Source organism: Neoarius graeffei, chromosome 23 (genome assembly GCF_027579695.1).
Source record: "Neoarius graeffei isolate fNeoGra1 chromosome 23, fNeoGra1.pri, whole genome shotgun sequence".
In the NCBI taxonomy this organism is placed as follows: Eukaryota; Metazoa; Chordata; class Actinopteri; order Siluriformes; family Ariidae; genus Neoarius; species Neoarius graeffei.
The window spans coordinates 27,476,848-27,493,027 of record NC_083591.1 but is presented as its reverse complement, the minus strand read 5'-3'; the positions used below and the strand labels follow the sequence as shown (position 1 = coordinate 27,493,027).

Sequence of the window (16,180 nt, the reverse complement as noted above, 5' to 3'; positions counted from 1 at the left end):
AACGTTTAGTTGCAGTTATTGCTGCACAAGGGGGTCATACCAGATACTGAAAGCAAAGGTTCACATACTTTTGCCACTCACAGATATGTAATATTGGATCATTTTCCTCAATAAATAAATGACCAAGTATAATATTTTTGTCTCATTTGTTTAACTGAGTTCTCTTTATCTACTTTTAGGACTTGTGTGAAAATCTGATGATGTTTTAGGTCATATTTATGCAGAAATATAGAAAATTCTAAAAGGGTTCACAAAATTTCAAGCACCACTGTAGATAATCATTATAAATAACTGACACCTCCTCTCCTGCCAGTTAGACGAGGCTGGTGTACAACTGTATCCAGGAGGACTAGCTTAATTTACTGCTACATACTCAGTTGGTTTAATCCATGTTTCTGTTCAACACAGCACATTAAACTCCTGATCAATATGTTCATGAGCACTTTAACACTTTAGACATAAGAGATCAAACATTTCCAGTTCAATTTTCATCAAGTTTATTGTCATGTGTGTCTGTGAAGGTTTTCAGTCATCCAGGTAAATTGTACGTGCTAAAGAAACATGTAAGAACCTATCCCATTGAGTGGTTTCTATATCCACTTCTTTTGAGTGTACTTCTTGGCTTTAATAACTTGCTTGTTTGCTGTACACAAACATGGCAATAAGTTCTTGTGTTAATCGACCAGACTCCATTTTTGGATCATTAATCTCTTTTGACTGAAAATGCCCTGCATGCATGGGTTTATGTTGGCTTCTGGCACATCCATACAGTTTTAAATACAATACCTACAATTAAAAATAGTTTGTTTTTATTGCATTTATTTAATTCCTGGGCTCCCATCTGTAATAGGGAGTGATGTTGCATCCTATTAATACAACCCCAATTCCAAAAAAGTTGGGACGCTGTGGAAACTGTAAACAAAAACAGAATGTGAAGACCTGTGAATCACAGAAACCCTATATTTCATTGAAAATAGTACAAAGACAACATATCAAATGTTGAAACTGAGAAATTTTATTGTTTTTTGAAAAATATATGCTCATTTTGAATTTGATGTCAGCAACACGTTTCAAAAAAGTTGGGACGGGGCAACAAAAGACTGAAAAAGTTGTGTAATGCTAAAAGAAAGCAAAAAAAAACCCTCATTTGGTTAATTGGCAACAGGTCAGTCACATGATTGGGTATAAAAAGAGCTCACAGAGAGGCTGAGCCTCTCAGAAGTAAAGATGGGGAGGGGTTCACCGCTCTGTGAAAGACTATGTGGGCAAACAGTGCAACGATTTAAGAATAACGTTCCTCAATGTAAAATTGCAAAGAATTTGGGAATCACATCATCTATGGTACATAATATCATTAAAATATTCAGAGAATCTGGAGAAATCTCTGTATGCAAGAGACAAGGCTGAAAACTGATATTGGATGCCTGTGATCTTCAGGCCCTCAGGTGACACTGCTTTCAAAGCAGACACATGTCTATAGTGGAAATCACTGTATGGGCTCAGGAACACTTCAGAAAACCATCGTTTGTGAAAAAAAATCTATTACTGCATCCACAAATGCAAGTTAAAACCATATATAAACAATATCCAGAAACACCGCCACCTTCTCGGGGCCTGAGCTCTTTTACGATGGACTGAGGCGAAGTAGAAAATTGTCCTGAGGTCTGAAGAATCAAAAGTAGAAATTCTTTTTCAAAATCATGGACACCACGTCCTCCAGGCCACAGAGGAGAGGGACCATTCAGCTTGTTATCAGTGCACAGTTCAAAAGCCAGCATCTGTGATGGTATGAGGGTGCATTAGTGCACATGACATGGGGAGCTTGTACATCTGGGAAGGCATCATTAATGCTGAATGATATATACACGTTTCAGAGCAATATGCTGCCGTCCAGACAAAATATTTTTCAGGGAAGGCCTTCCTTCTTTCAGCAAGACAATGCCAGACCACTTTCTGCACAAATTAAAACTGTATGGCTCTGTAGTAAAAGAGTCCAGGTGCTAAACTGGCCTGCCTGCAGTCAGACCTGCCTTCCATTTAAAACATTTGGCACATTATGAAGCGCAAAATATGACAAAGGAGACCCCGAACTGTTGAGGAACTGAAATCGTATATCAGGCAAGAATGGGACAACATTTCTCTTTCAAAACTACAGCAATTGGTCTCCTCAGTTCCCAAACGTTTACAGAGTGTTGTTAAAAGTAGACGTGCTGCAACACAGTGGTGAACATGCCCCTGTCCCAACTTTCTGAAACATGTTGCTGGCATCAAATTCAAAATGAGCATATATTTTTCAAAAAGCAGTAAAATTTCTCAGTTTCAACATTTGATATGTTATCTTTGTACTATTTTCAATGAAGTGTAGGGTTTCCATGATTTGCAAATGATCACATTCTGTTTTTATTTACAGTTTACGCAGTGTCCTGACTTTTTTGGAATTGGGGTTGTACATTTTACAATAGATTATTAGATTCCAATAGAATCGATGAACCAGAATAATTGGGGATCTTTTTTAATGGGCCCCAACTCGTTACAAGTATGAATAGGTGGGCCTTAAAGTAGAAAAGGTTGAGAACCCCTGCTTTAGGCTACGTTTACATTAGACCATATCTGTCACGTTTTCTTCGCGGATGCACTGTCCGTTTACATTAAACCGCCTGGAAATGCCGGGAAACGGGAATCCGCCAGCGTCGACGTATTCAATCCAGATCGTGTCAGATCCGGTGCTGTGTAAACATTCAGAATACGCGGATACGCTGTGCTGAGCTCTAGCTGGCGTCTCATTGGACAACGTCACTGTGACATCCACCTTCCTGATTCGCTGGCGTTGGTCATGTGACGCGACTGCTGAAAAACGGCGTGGACTTCCGCCTTGTATCATCTTTCATTAAAGAGTATAAAAATATGAAAATACTGCAAATACTGATGCAAATACTGCCCATTGTGTAGTTATGATTGTCTTTAGGCTTGCCATCCTTCCACTTGCAGGTGGTAAGTGATATGCGCTGGGATCACACACACAGCGGCTCAGTCCCGAATCGTGGCTTGTGCACTTCACTCGCGCGCTGTGTGAGCTGCGCAGGGCCGGAGTGCGCACCCTCCAGAGGGCACTCGCTGTTCAGGGCGGAGTGATTTGGAGCGCAGGATGCCTGCGGAGCCGAGCGTATCCGTGTATTGGCGTTGCTATGTGCACGCAAATGGTGTATTGGTGTTGCTGTGTGCACACTAATCGTTTTAAAAACATTAATCTGATGATCCGCTGATACGGTCTAATGTAAACATGGGCTTAGTGGACCAAAAGCAACCCTCAGGAGAGTCTTCAGCTCAGCTGAGGACTGACTTCAGCTGACCTCAGCTCAGCTGACTTCAATGACTCACATGATGGCAGAGAGAGCCAACGACCCACAGATCACCTTAACAACCCTCTAGGCTGCTAACACCATTTACACCTGGCCTCCAGTGACCCTAACAACCTACAGGATGACTGAGGCTCTGTCCACACGGCAACGGATTCAGGTGAATCTGATAAAATTGTTTATCGTTTCAGCCTGGCGTCCACACGGCACCAGCGTTTTGGGTGCCCCACAACGATATTTTTTGAGAACCGGTTCCAGAGTGGAAAAATCTGGCAACGGCGCCGTTGCGAAGTCGTCTGGATGAGTAGAACGGATTTGTTTACGATGACATCACAACCACATGACTAGAACAAGCAGCACTCTTGCTGTTTTGTATGAACCACTGCATTGCATTCACTTTTGTATACAGCTTTTCTTTTAAATAAACAAGTAACTGAACCATTTCTTGAATTTCTTTTTTTATTGGATAAGACTGCTTTTCAAAATGTTCACACACAATATAAAAAGTTATATAAATTATATAAAAATGCTTTTCAAAATGTTCACACACAATAAGAAAATTAAGTTATATAAAACTATGCACACTAATAAAACTAATTTGTACACACAGAAGGCACAATTTCCTCGCATAGTTGCAGCCATCTTCTTCTTGTTGTGTTTTTGTTCCTGACAGTGCTTCACACCGGGTAGAAGAAGGGGTTTATGCGCATGCATCTACTTCTTCTATTGTTCTGGTGTCTCCGATGGGACTGTCTTACAGTGCCCCTAGAGGTGTGGCATGTGTATTGCATCGTTTTCAGCAAGCGTTGAGTTGCCATATGTACCTGATATTTTACTGATCCGTTGCCCATGTGGACGCGATTTTTTTTTTTTTATAAAATCTCGTTGCCGTTGTCGTGTGGATGTAGCCTGAGAGTGTCAACAACCCATGTGTCCTCAACGACTCTCCTTAGGGTTGCTTTTGGTCCACTAGAACTCCCCACTAGTCAGACAGAACTGAAGAAGCTTTTCAGATGCGAGGTGAAATGTCTTCAAGGATTTCAAACAAGTCCAGTTGCCTCCTTTAGCACCTATGGTTTACTGTCATGTGCATTAAAAAGTACAATGTACAATAAAATGTAATGAAATGCACTTTGCCCCGGCTCTCTCAGCCCATAAAATCTATAAACTAAGTAATACAATTCATAAGACAACCTAAAAAAAAGATTATTACAACCTAAAACTCATAGCAGCATGTAATAAAAACAAAGACATTAGTAAAAACATCCATAAAATAGTTCACCTCCACTACATTCATTTAAATGCTACTGTTCAGTAGTCTGACCGCTTGAGGGTAAAAACTGTCTCTGAGGTGGGAGGTCCGAGCTCTGATGCATACCAAGCGCTTTCCTCCTGCAGCGGGTGAAGTAGAGGTCTTGTAGTTGTGATAAAGGAGATCCTATAATTTTAGATGCCGTTTTCACTGTTCTCATCAGGAACTTATGGTCATATGCTGTGATGTTGCCAAACAATACCAGCATGCATCCAGTTAGGGTGCTCTCTATTGTGGACCTATGGAAGTTGATGAGTGATTTTGTGGACATACCATATTTCTTCAAACACTTCAAAAAACAAGTCTCTGTTCTGCCCTTTTACTGACATAACTAATGTGCAGAGACCAGAAGAGGGAGTCAGAAATATGGATGTCTAGGAACTTGAAACTGTTAACAATTTCAGTAGGTTTGTGAGTTATGTAAACAGGTAACTGAACAGTTCTGTTTCTCCTAAAGTTGATTGAGCTCTTTTGTTTTCTCCACATTAAGGGACAAATTATTGTTTTGACACCATATTGACAGGTTTCTTACTTCATCCTTTTTTGCCATCTCACTGTTACTTGTTATGAGTCCTATCACTGTTGTGTCATCTACAAATTTTACAATACTGTTTATAGAATATTTAGCTACACAGTCATATGTATAGAAACTATAAAGCAAGGGACTGAAACAGCAACCTTCTGGAGCACCAGTATTCAGACCTGTGGTAGATGAGTATCTGTCACCAACATTTACTGTCTGGAGACATCCTGTCAGAAAATCTTGTAACCATCTACAGATGGAATTACAGAGGTCAAGGTCAGTCAGCTTAGATAACAGAATAGATGGTATGATTGTATTAAAAACACTACTGTAATCAACAAACAGCATTTTTACATATGCGTTTTTGCCCTCCAGATGCTTTAGCACAGTATATAAAGCCAGTGAGACAGCATCATCCACAGATCTGTTTGACCGATATGCAAACTGTAGTGGGTCAATATTGGCAGATATGTTATTATTGATGTATGCCCTTACCAGTTGCTCAAAGTACTTCATAATCACAGATGTTAAGGCTACAGGTCTAAAATTGTTCAGACAAGATGCAGGAGATTTCTTGGGCACAGGCACAATAATCTCATCTCATCTCATTATCTGTAGCCGCTTTATCCTGTTCTACAGGGTCGCAGGCAAGCTGGAGCCTATCCCAGCTGACTACAGGCGAAAGGCAGGGTACACCCTGGACAAGTCGCCAGGTCATCACAGGGCTGACACATAGACCATTCACACTCACATTCACACCTACGATCAATTTAGAGCCACCAATTAGCCTAACCTGCATGTCTTTGGACTGTGGGGGAAACCAGAGCACCCAGAGGAAACCCACGCGGACACGGGGAGAACATGCAAACTCCGCACAGAAAGGCCCTCGCCGGCCACGGGGCTCGAACCCGGACCTTCTTGCTGTGAGGCAACAGCGCTAACCACTACACCACCGTGCCGTCTGGCACAATAATGGATTTCTTAAAACATGTAGGAATCACACAGAGAGAGGGTAACAGGTTAAAAATATCTGTGAAAACAGAAGAAAGCTGACTGTAACAGGACTTTGTTAAAGTCTGTTCATTCTCATAATAAGACTCAACAACTTGTATGGTTTCAACCCAACTGGGCTATAACTTTAATAATAATATCGGCACATGAGGTTAACACATCCAGTTTGGTCTGTTATCCAAGGTGCAACAACATAAAACAACCCCTGTGAAAACACAGAATTAAACAATAGTTCCTGTTGTTACAGACTTGAGGACCCAAGGTGTAATGCCATCTGGTCCGGCAGCTTTACCTGCTTTAATAGATTTTAAAACTCTGCACACATCACCTGATGTGTTGTCCCGATGAGTGTGTTCGCAGTGGGAATTTGCCCCGTGCTGTTGGCTCCCCGACATGCTCAAAATGGGCATAAAAAGTTTTCAACTGGTCTGGGAATGAAGCGGTCATGTTGGAGAGGCCACCAAGCTTTGTTTTATAGCCCAATACAGCTCAAAGTCCCTGCCATAAGCATCTTGAGTCCCTGTTGTGGCAAAATTTTTCAAGTTTGTCCCGGTATTGTTTTTTGGTTGATATAATGGCTTTTCTCATCTCGTACCTGGCTTCCTTGTAACACTCATGATGCCCTGCTTTCAGTGCAGTGGACTGATTTTTTTAGTCTCTGGCAGACAACGCTTTTAATCCATGGTTTCTGGCTTGGATAAGAGTGGATGGTACGAGTGGGAATACAAGTGTCCACACAGAATTTGACGTTGTCATTAACTGTATCAGCATACTCACTCAGGTTATCTGGATCTCTGAAGACTGACAAGTCAGTCGATTCAAAAGAGCATTGGAGTTTAATAGTCCTACCTTTAGATCAAAGGTGCTGGCGGTGGCTGCACAGTAAGTATGATCCAATTGTATATCCATTAGATTACTAGAAATAACTCCTGAGTATTTTTACTTTTTTGTTTAGCTCAGGGAACAAACACAGTCCCAATATAGTGGAACCTGAGGGATGACTCTGTGCAGATAGCAGACAGTTGTTTAAACCTGTTTATCTGCTCCGGCTCTGGATCATCACAAGTTAATTAAGCCTGTTCTGAGACTATGAGCTATGCTGCAAGAAATGAGAGCAGCACCTTCCTGAGTGGGATGATTACCGTCCTGCCCTAACAGGCCAGTCTTGCCCTCAAAACTACTCCAAATATCTTATAAAGCCCACATTGTTTTCAGAGTACCACATGGACAACCAGCAGTTCAGTGACCATAACCTGCTGTAAGCTACACCACATTGGGATGGGGCCAGAGCATATTACAGCATCAGACATCATCTTTGCTAATTTAAACACCTCTACAAAGTTAGTCTTGGTGATCTCAGACTGACGAAGGCACATTTCATTAGCTTCTACACAAATAACTATCTTTGAAAACCTTTGCTTGCCTAAGACCTAAAGATTACCTGCTATGTCCAGTACCCTGGCTCCCAGTGTACACCTAACTAAAGCTACTGGTGCTTCTAAAGGCCTTACTAATTTCACGTGCTGTAAGATAGAGTCTTCTATAACCTGAGCTCATTCAGGTTTTTCAGTGGGTGTTTCACTGAGGAGAACAAACCTGTTAGACATGTGCAGTGGAGAGGAGTGGTGCTCCCATGGGTAAGCCTCAGAGCCTTTGGCTCTGCGATTATGCCGCCTACTTGTCATCCAATTGCCCGAGTGTGAGGGCTCTAATGCAAGAGTTGGGAGATTGTTAACTCCACCTGGGGCATCCAGACATTCCCCTACAGAAAATACACTGCTCTCATTCTCACTAACCCTCTGTCCAATGAGTCCATCTGTAAAATAAAGGGGAGAGAAAAGTCAGGGGAGTGTAACAGTGGCCCTCCACACAGTGCAGCCTTTACCCTAGAGAAAGCCTGTTGGCATTGCTCTGTCCACTGGACCAGATCTGGTGCTCCCTTTTTAGTGAGATCAGTCAGCAGGCTGGTGACGTCTGAATAATTAGGTATGAACCTACGATAGTAGCCAGCCAGCCCCAGGAACTGTCTCACCCCCTTTTTGGTCTTGGGCCTCGGGCAGGCCACAATTGCTGCTGTCTTATTAATTTGGGGATGCACCTGCCCATGGCCTAAGTGGAAACCCAGATACCGTACTTCCACCCACCCAATTGCACACTTCTTTGGGTTAGTTGTGAGACCTGCCCGCCTCAGCGACTTTAGGACGGCTCTAAGGTGTTCGAGGTGCCACGGCCAGTCATTACTGTAGATGATAATATCATCGAGATACGTGGCTGCGTAGGTGGTGTGGGGGCGGAGGACCCTGTCCATAAGCTGCTGGAACGTAGCGGGCGCCCCAAATTATGCAAAAGGAAGTGTGACCAATTGGTCTAAGCCAAACCGTGTGGAAAAGGCTGTTTTCTCTTGGGATAGAGGAGTCAAGGGGATCTGCCAATATCCCTTCATTAAATCCAGTGTCGAATAAAAATGAGCAGTGCCTAATCAATTGAGCAGCTCGTCAATGCGAGGCATTGGGTACATGTCAAATTTAGACACCGCGTTGACTTTCCTATAGTCCACACTAGGGCTGGGTATCACCAGATACCTCACGATACTATGGCGATATTTTGCCCACGATAACTATAATATCACGGTACAGCGATTCAGCGATAATCGATATATTGCAAGAAATTTCAACCACATCACAATATCTGTGTCACTAAAGAAAATCAGAATTTATTGACCACTGTAAAATTACATTTCACATACATAACTACACACTCTTGCCAGACATATATTTGTCTCTATTCCACTGCTGGCAAAACCAAGAGTTGCTTCACTACAACATACAGAAAATTCCCATTTCTGTGCTAGTATTATCAACTTTTCTGTAAGCATGGACACATCAGTGCTGCTTAACAAGCAGAATCAAATTGCTTTATGAAAACTTAAAACTTGCACTGCAGACTGCACATACATTTCAGTGCTAACACTAATATCAATTTGTTCTTTGTAAACTTGAGAACATATACCTGAGAACATTTAACTTGTGCTTAGTACTTGTGTAAAGTTTAATCCAAACCTGTACTGTGAGCACACATTTCAAAACTGCATGTTCTTCTTCAGGAAGAGCAACTGGTCAGCATGCTCAGAGGTGAGACAGCTCCTCTGAGAGCTGATTATGTCACCTGCAGTAGAAATTGAATATCTAATTGGAGCGAAACAGGTTTTGCAAAGTGCGTACTCTTTGTCCAGCTCACTGGTTTTTTTTCTCCTTTCCTTTGGAATCCAAAGTGCCTCCAAACATCTGCCTTAAAGTTCGGCGGCGTCTCTAGGTTTATATTAACAGCCATGCTTGCTTGTTTTTTTTTCCTCACTGCAACCACCGGGAAAAAAAGAGAAGATGAAGAGTGCCTTGCAGTGAGATAGCGGCACAGCGACACCTTGCGGAGCGGAGGTGCGGAAGTCGTACTGGATTTACAACCCATCTGAAACATGATTTATTATTTGAAAAAATATCGATATTCAAATTTTGAGTATCGATATTGAATCGGAAGACAAAGTATCGTGATATATCGCCGTATCCATATTTTTGCCCACCCCTAGTCCACACAGAACTGGACCAACCCATCGGTCTTGGGGACCAGGACCACTGGGCTGCTCCAGTCACTGTGGGACTCCTCGATTATGCCCATTTCAAGCATGGCCTTCGAGTTCATCCTGGACCACCATTTTTTTGTGTTCGGGCAGGTGGTAAGGGTGGCTGCACACTACCACCCCTGAGGGCATCTCAATGTGGTGTTCTATTAGGTGGGTGCGGCCAGGCAGGGGCAAAAACACATCGGAAAATTCTTTCTGCAACTGGGCTACCTCCGTGAGTTGGGCCAGGGAGAGGTAGTCTCCACAGGGAACCGGAGTGGTAGGCAATGTCAATTTTCTTTTTTGAACCTCTGGCCCCAGCTCCACCTTCTCTGGGATTACTGACACCAACGCCATGGGGACCTCCTCATTATAACATTTTAATAGATTGAGGTGGTAAATTTGCAATGCCCCACCCCTGTCCGTTCACCTCACCTCACAGTCGACATCCCCAACTTGCCGTGTGACCTCAAAGGGCCCTTGCCACTTGGCGATCAATTTGGAGCTCGATGTGGGCAGTAATACAAGTACTTTGTCTCCCGGTGTGAACTCCCTGCGCCCCTGTCGTACAGTCGGACTTGAAGTTCTCGTGCCTGCCGCAAATTCTCCTGGGTTAAGTGTGTGGAGTTTGGCACGCAGGTCAAGAACGTATTGAATTTCATTCTTACTAGGTGAAGGTCCCACCTCCCAATTTTCACATAGCACATCCAAAATGCCACGCGGCTTATGCCCATATAATAATTCAAACAGTGAAAAACCTGTGGAGGCTTACGGGACCTCTGGTACTGTAAATAACAGGGGCTCGAGCCACTTATCCCAATTACGTGCATATTTGCGTACGAACTTCCGAATTATATTTTTGAGAGTTCGATTAAAATGTTCCACTAAGCCATCAGTTTGTGGGTGATAGACGCTGGTGTGGATAGGCTTAATCCCCAGTAACCCATACAGCTCGCGCAGTGTGCATGACATGAATGTAGTGCCTTGGTCTGTCAGGATTTCTTTCGGAATTCTGACCCGGGAGATAAAGCGGAAGAGCGCTTCTGCAATACTGCATGCTGAGATATTGAGGAGAGGCACTGCTTCTGGGTATCACGTTGCATAGTCCACCAGAACTAAAATAAAGTGATATCCCCGTGCTGACTGATCTAATAACCCGACGAGATCCATTCCAATTCTTTCAAAAGGGGTCTCGATTAAGGGGAGAGGGCGCAAAGGTGCTTTTGGAGTGGCCACGGGATTTACTAATTGCCATTCGCGGCACGACACACACTGCAGACGGACATCCCCACGAATCCCTGGCCAATAGAACCAAGCCATTATTCAGGCTAGTGTTTTATCCTGCCCTTAGTGTCCGGCCATGGGATTAAAGTGAGCCGCCTGGAATATGAGTTCCCGGCAGCTCTTTGGAATTAATAGCTGTGTTATCTTTTCACCAGTTTGAGTGTCCTGCATCACTCGGTATAACCTATCCTTAATAATAGCAAAGTAGGGGAAGGTCGGCATCACATTTGGCTAGAGAATTTGACCATCGGTCAAATGCATGCCGCAGAGTCCCGTCTCATGACTGCTCTAACAGGAAATCCCCAAGGGAATCCCCGAGAGAGGGAGGAGGGGCGGGGCGCTCCTCACTCTGCGTATCGCCCTGATGTGGTGCTGACATAGACGGCTCTGTGACAGCTTCTCCCACCAATGCTACTCAGGGGCTTTCCCCAGACTGATTACTGCAGGACCCACTCCTTACTATGTGCATCATTAACTCCTTAAAACCCACCCAATCAGTCACCAAAATCAGCGAGTGGGTGAGATGGGGGTTAACCGCCGCCTTTACACTATGCTTTTCCTCTCGAAATAGAATGTGGACGGACACTAAAGGGTAGTTGTGAACATCCCCATGCACATACAACACCTTCACCACTCGTGCTCTCTCCAATGCCTCATCTTGCACCAGGCTTTGGTGGATTGAGGTCTGGTTACAGCCAGAATCCACCAAAGCCTGGTACGTATCCCCTTGGACACTTACCGGTATACGATACGCTCCAGCCCGACCGAGGGCGGTTTCTGGTGTGTCAAGGACCCAGACCACCACACCCACCTCCATCTCGGAGCACTGATGTTGGAGATGTCCTGGCTCCCCGTAGCGCCAGCACACCAGCCCAGGCTCTCCCTCTGCACTGGTGTTACGGGCATCACTCACCGGGGGGGAGGAGACACAGACAAGGAAGGGGGAAATGGGAGGACATCACGGGTGGGGGGGAGCTGGCCCCCGCCTCCGTGGTGGGGGAATGGGGCAAGGACGGGAAGCAGAGGAAGAGGGAGAGAGAGAAGAGAGAGGAGAAGAGGAGATATGCCTTCTTGCCGTCAGAACTGCCATCATGTGGTCCTCTGCCAGCTCGATAGCTTGGTCCAGCGATGCCGGGCGATGACACTGGACCCACTCTGCCATTCCTTCTGGAAGTCGCAAGACGAATTGTTCCAGTGTCACCAGGTCAATCACTCCCTCGGCATTGCAGTCGTCTGCCCTCAGCCACCGCTGGCAGGCATCCCTCAGCCACCGCCAGCAGGCATCCCTCCAAGCGCAGCAAGCAGAAGCGCTGCCATTGTTGGTCTGGGGAGCAGCCGACACGCTGGAGGATGGCTCATTAGAGGTCCGTGTACATGAGCCGGCTGTCGGTGGGGAGCTGCAGCATGGCCAGCTGCACCTCGCCCATCAGCAGGGGGAGGAGGTGTGCCACGTGCTGGTCGACCGGCCAACCCCATGCCTCCGCTGCTTGCTCAGAACGCAAGGAAGGCTTCCAGATCGTCTTGCAGACCCATCTTTGTTAGGGTGAGGTGGGGAGGGTCCGCTCCGGTGGTGGTCATGGACCCCGCCAATGCGAGCAAGTGCTGGAACACCTGGCAGTCTTCCTGTTTGGCCAGCACCAAGGCTTCGAACCGTAGTTCTTGCTCCTTTCGGAGGGCGACCAGCGCTTGGTGCTGGTTCTGCTGGGCTGTGGCGAGCGCATGGATCAGGTCCTTGAATGGAGAGGACTCCATGGGGCTGTTCCCTTCTGCACTCTCCCGGGTTTCGGCACCACTGTAGAGAGACTCTGATGTGGGTGGAGCACAGAAGCACGGCAGGCAGTTGTTTGCATCTTAATTATTATTTTTATTGTTGCTTTTCAGAACACAACTCAAACTCTCTCTCACGCATGTGCGTGCGCACACAGGCTACTATCAAGCCCTCAGCGCCGACCTCCCCTTCTCACTCTCCTTTTATAGGGCGCGGTGACTGGAGGAGACACACAAACACATGTTAATTGACAACAGGTGTAACGATACAACCACTCACCTTCCCTGACTCTGCCCTCCATTCACAGACTGACGCTCGGCCATGCCCCCACTGCCACAGTCGACCACTTCTGGGGGAGGGTAACAATGGTCGTGAATTTCCTCCATTTGTACACAATCTGTCTGACTGTGGATTGATGGAGTCCAGCCTCTTTAGAGATGGTTTTTTAACCTTTTCCAGCCTGATGAGCATCAACAATGCTTTTTCTGAGGTCCTCAGAAATCTCCTTTGTTCATGCCATGATACACTTCCACAAACGTGTTGTGAAGATCAGACTTTGACAGATCCCTCTTCTTTAAATAAAATAGGGTGCCCACTCACACCTGATTGTCATCCCATTGATTGAGAACACCTGACTCTAATTTCACCTTCAAAGTAACTGCTAATCCTAGAGGTTCACATACTTTTGCCACTCACAGACATGTAATATTGGATCATTTTCCTCAATAAATAAATGACCAAGTATAATATTTTTGTCTCATTTGTTTATCTGGGGGGTGGCACGGTGATGTAGTGGTTAGCGCTGTCGCCTCACAGCAAGAAGGTCCGGGTTCGAGCCCTGTGGCCGACGAGGGCCTTTCTGTGCAGAGTTTGCATGTTCTCCCCATGTCTGCATGGGTTTCCTCTGGGTGCTCCAGTTTCCCCCAAAGACATGCAGATTAGGTTAACTGGTGACTCTAAATTGACCGTAGGTGTGAGTGTGAATGGTTGTCTGTGTCTATGTGTCAGCCCTGTGATGGCCTGGCGACTTGTCCAGGGTGTACCCTGCCTTTCGCCCATAGTCAGCTGGGATAGGCTCCTGCTTGCCTGCGACCCTGTAGAACAGGATAAAGTGGCTAGAGATAATGAGATGAGATGTTTAACTGGGTTCTCTTTATCTACTTTTGGGACTTGTGTGAAAATCTGATGATGGTGTAGGTCATATTTATGCAGAAATATAGAAAATTCTAAAGCGTTCACAAACTTTCAAGCACCACTGTATAACTTACAGCAATATCGATTTTTTTCCATTATCCATAACTGCTTATCCTGTGCAGGGTCACGGGCAAGCTGGAGCCTATCCCAGCTGACTATTGGTGAGAGGCGGGATACACCCTGGACAAGTCATCACAGGTCTAACACACAGGGACAAACAACCATTCACACGCACATTCAGACCTACGGTCAATTTAGAGCCACCATTTAGCCTAACCTGCATGTCTTTGGTCTGTGGGGGGAACCGGAGCACCCGGAGGAAACCCATACAGACATGGGAAGAACATGCAAACTCCACACAGAAAGGCCCCCATCGGCCACTGGGCTCGAACCCAGAACTTTCTTGCTGTGAGGCAACAGTGCTAAACACTACACCACCATGCTGCCTTATATATGACTTTAACATACTTTTTAATGTGCAGATTATTGCATAGGTTATGCATGGGTCACCTGAGATGTGATTGCAGGACTTTTTTTTTTTTTTAAATCCAACTATGATTTCAAATGTAGATTGGTGCACAGAAACTTGCTATTTTAAAGTGGCAAACTGTTAGATTATTAAACATTTAATTAGCCTTCATTCATTTGGAGCACCTCTAATTTTACATTGTCCTTGTTAGGGTCTCATCCAACATGCTGCCATGTTAATCAAAATGGCCTTTTATACCAGAAACTTGCAGTGTGCAGAGCTGCTACTGAAAATAAAAAAGGGAAAATTTTTGTACTATCTAGAAACACTACAAATACTATATATGGTATATTTTGCCTATAAACTGCCCATGTAGGATGCTGCAGCAGGGTACTTGCTGGCGATGGTTAAAATACAAACAATCACTTACCACAGTGCATAGAAGTGAAATCTCACTGGATTAACAAGCATTAGCTGAATCATATACAGTGGTAATGAATTTATCATATTAACAGTTCTTTTAATGTTATATTCACTAAACCAGTACAGGAAAGCCCAGAATTGAATGCTCCATGCCCAGACCTCCACTAGCCACAATGTTTCTGGTGTAAAATTGGCTTTGCTATCCACAGCATCTTATGTTAAATCAACTATTCATGAACCTGACAAACCAACAAAGTATGCCATTTGCTAGCACACATTTATGGAGTACAGGGTTCAATGTCCTTGTGCACATCAAATCAAAGTTGGATTTCACAGTCAAGATTAGAGATGGCCTCTTGTTAGATGCAGTAAGTACCTGCTGTTGTGGGCTCTTACACACAGTCAAGGTTATCCTAATGGGCTTCATGGGCAGCTGTCCAGGGCCTCGGCCACTAGGGGGCCTCGGAGGTAGTGAGATCGGAAAATATGAAATTATATTTTCAGAAGTTTTGATCATATTGATAACATTTTTGATGCATTTCGCCACCCGTAAGGAAGCCCACCTTGTCCCGTCGCATAAATCACCCGTCGTTGTCAATATGATCACTGTCCACCATGTCTTCACATGCTACACCAGCTTGAGTTCAATGATTTAATTAATGACTTCACTTTCCAGAAAAGTAGGAAAGTGCCCTTGTAAGTTGACCCATGGCTGTCAAACTGAATGCGCAAAGCTGTGTGCCACTGCTGTTTGGGACATTACGTGTGTGAAAGGATGAAATGTTTCACATAGCCTAACATTTTGAGATTTATTTCTGAGAAGCAAGATATTTTTCTTTCTTTGTTATCGCTCTTTGTTTTCACAAGTTAAAAGTCGCCTGGATTCCAAAATGAAAATGAACGGTTATATACCAAATGAATGTTCTTGTTCTGAATACTAAAGAAACTGTTGTAGGCCTAGGTTATGTTCTTGACATGTTGTTCATTGACTCACTCATTCAAAGGCTTCTTGAGGCTAAACTTTAGTTAACCAGACTTGTTAACCGTGATGTCTGATGGATTTTTTCACCATGCAATTGCCTATTTCACCATTGCTTTTTCTCGATTAAATAGGTGTTGATGGATATAAAGTTTTATCGTTCAATAGTATTTCTAATTGTGCCACTGTCATTATTTAAGTTTCTGTGTCTAGTTAGACAGGTATGTCTGAGGGGGTGAATTTGC

At 44.4% G+C, this 16,180-nt stretch overlaps 1 protein-coding gene across 3 annotated transcripts in view; it reads right to left on the bottom strand.

Moving 5' to 3' along the window:
* atp1a2a (ATPase Na+/K+ transporting subunit alpha 2a) overlaps nucleotides 1-16,180 on the bottom strand; it is a 431,823-nt gene that overhangs the window by 284,323 nt on the left and 131,320 nt on the right. The gene's annotated exons all lie outside the window — the stretch shown is intronic.